The 3103-nt window shown below is 21.8% G+C and overlaps 1 long non-coding RNA gene across 1 annotated transcript; it reads right to left on the reverse strand.

Annotated features, from left to right (window-relative positions):
- Positions 1-438: 438 nt before the first annotated feature.
- LOC100787613 (uncharacterized) lies at positions 439-1068 on the reverse strand. Its single transcript, XR_417342.4, has 2 exons — positions 712-1068; positions 439-603 (listed from the first exon to the last, which is right to left on the reverse strand). It is a non-coding gene; the product is annotated as an uncharacterized lncRNA (long non-coding RNA).
- Between the last annotated feature and the right edge of the window lie 2035 nt (positions 1069-3103).

Below are 3103 nucleotides of genomic sequence, written 5' to 3' on the forward strand. Positions count from 1 at the left end.
TATTATTAACTAAACACAAACAATACTTTAAAATTAATTTTTTTAATGATTAAAATAAATAAAAAATATTTTAGGAAAACTAAAACTATAAGAAAATTCATGTATAAGAATTAATAAATATTTATTTAAACTTACTTAAAATAGGATGGGCCTTTTGATCTATTACATATACGAAATTTTTTTCATACATGAAAAAATTCGATTATACTCGTTTTGTGGAGTGTGTTTCTATAAGCTCATACAATAATTTCTCAAGCTTTTGATATGTTGTTGATCATCCATATTTCTTGAACATACAATTTTTTCTTATGTCTAATAACTTATTAGTGGCATCATTAATATTATTTGTAAGTATATTCACTAATTTATAAAAGGAACATAAGAAAATATTAGCAAGAAAAAAAAAAGAAAAATGAAGGAAAGTAATTGGACAAAGGATTGATGGAAAATAAGAAATAGATTTTACTCATCCATTAAGATTTATCAATTACATGGATATTATTTCTTCTAACAATCATATTCTTAAACATTTTTGTAACAAATATTACTTGTGACATTCTTGTACACAAGAATCAACCATGTCAGTCGCAGGATCACGAGCATCTGAAATGTAAAGTTGATTAAAGAAAACATATAAATATATAATCAACTCAATTATAAAGAACAATTATAAAACTTTAAAAAGACACTAATGTTGTAAGAGAATGATACCACTATTGGCGTTAATGGACTTGGTCAAGGCACAATCACTCTTACAACTGTGGACAACATCAATGGGGTTGTTGTGACATTTTTTCATACACGGGAAGTAACATATTAAAAATGCACCGGCAAATGGAGGTAGTAGTAAAGGTGAACAATCTAGTGTACATTTGTCACGACAATTAAGTTTATCAGACACATGCGTTGGCCTAGTTTGCACAAATAAAGGATTATATCTAGCTTGTGAGAAACCCAACATAATCATGATCATAATTATAACTCCAGTTGTTTTCATCTCTTTCTTTGTCATGACTATGCTCTATATCTATAAATCTATCTCAGATTTTTGTGAAGATATTAAATTCTTGTTGTGATGGTTCAAGGGGGAAGACATCAATTTATAGGGAAAAAATAAGGGATAGTAAAAATATCCTTCTCATCCATGCATTAAAGAATGTTTGTTAAATATTACCTCAATTTCACTTTATATGATGTTTTAGCAAAAAAAAAAAAAGTTTCAAAATATTGTTGTTTTACAAAATAAATGAAGGATATTTTATGAAATTCAAGATATTAATTATATTGTTGTTTAACTAACTAATTAGAGAGATAAATAATATATTAAAAAGTTAGAGGATATTTTTTTTATGAAATTCAAGATATTAATTATATTTTTTAATATTTGTGTCAACCTTAAATGTCATACAATTTGGAATGGATGGAGTATATTATATTTCATAAATATAATATTTAATAATATTATTAATTAAAATTAAATATATTTATAATCTATAATAAATATTATATATCAAATAATACATTAAATGCTACAACATAAATATTGTAATAAATGTTATATTAAATATAACATATTTGTTATAAATATTAAATTGAATGCCACATTTAACATATAGAGAGAGGGAAATGCTAATCCACTCATATCTTTTTTTTTTCGTATAAGCACATTAGCAATTAACACCATAAAATTTGAAAAAGACAACCCACAAACTCATTTGCTTTAATCAAATTAATTTAATTGAATTCAAAAAAACTTTTTTGTCTCATATATAACTACCATTAAATTTTCAGACTTTCTAGTATCTCTCCTCTTTTATCAGCATTAGATTTTTAATTTATCTATCTTTTCTCTCTCCTCTCTCCTAATAATATAAATATGAGGGCATTATAAAAACTATATATTATAAAAAGTTAAATTATTTATTTCATTCTTATAGTTTTAGGATTTATATTTTTTAGTTCCTATAACTTGATAGGATTTATATTTTTTAGTTCCTATAACTTGAAAGTGATTTTTTTAGTCCCTATAATTTATATTTTAATTATCTTTTAGTCCTTATAATTTAAAAATAATTTTTTTAATCCCTATAGTTTGTATTCTAATTTTCTTTTAGTACTTATGATCTTCTTTTTAGTCTCTATAATTTGTATTTTAATTATCTTTTAATCTTTTACTACAAAAATATATAAAAATAATTAGTTATAAATATCAACTATTTTTTATTATAAATTATTTTGTGATAAATTAGTTACGAATTACTTACTAATATTTCCGTAATTAATTACAATTGATGTTATTATTCATATTTTGATAATAAGGACTAAAATGAAATTAAAATATAAAGTATAAGGACTAAAAGTATCACTTTCAAATTATAGAAAATAAAAAAATATTAAAATACAAATTATAAAGAATAAAGAAAATCACTTTCAAATCACAGGACTAAAAAAGACTTAAAATGTAAAGTATATAGACTAAAAAAAATTAAAATATAAATGATATAAACTAAAAAATAACTTTCAAATTATAGGAACTATAAATATACAAATGATGAAACTATACGAAATGATGAAACTATCCAAAACAAATGAGTAATTCAATTTTATAAAAATAAATGCTTTTTCTTTCCAATTTATAGTTTTTAGAATTTTATTTACTTATATATTAACGGAAGTGATTCAAATTAATTAAAAATGATGAATATGAAGATAAACGTAACTTTTTTTACAGCAAAATAAACGTAACTTTGAACAGGTTCTTTTTATAAATGATGAAACTATCCAAAACAAATGAGTAATTCAATTTTATAAAAATAAAATGCTTTTTCTTTCCAATTTATAGTTTTTAGAATTTTATTTACTTATATATTAACGGAAGTGATTCAAATTAATTAAAAATGATGAATATGAAGATAAACGTAACTTTTTTTACAGCAAAATAAACGTAACTTTGAACAGGTTCTTTTTATAACTTTAATTGACTAAGTTTTTATTATATTATTTTATGCACTCAAATAATTCTTGTGAAAACATTTTTAATAATAATTGATATATTTCTATTATAATTCCCCCTATCATGAATTGATATATTATATATACCAAA

The sequence above is a fragment of the Glycine max genome, chromosome 13 (assembly GCF_000004515.6).
Source record: "Glycine max cultivar Williams 82 chromosome 13, Glycine_max_v4.0, whole genome shotgun sequence".
NCBI classification, from domain to species: domain Eukaryota; kingdom Viridiplantae; phylum Streptophyta; class Magnoliopsida; order Fabales; family Fabaceae; genus Glycine; species Glycine max.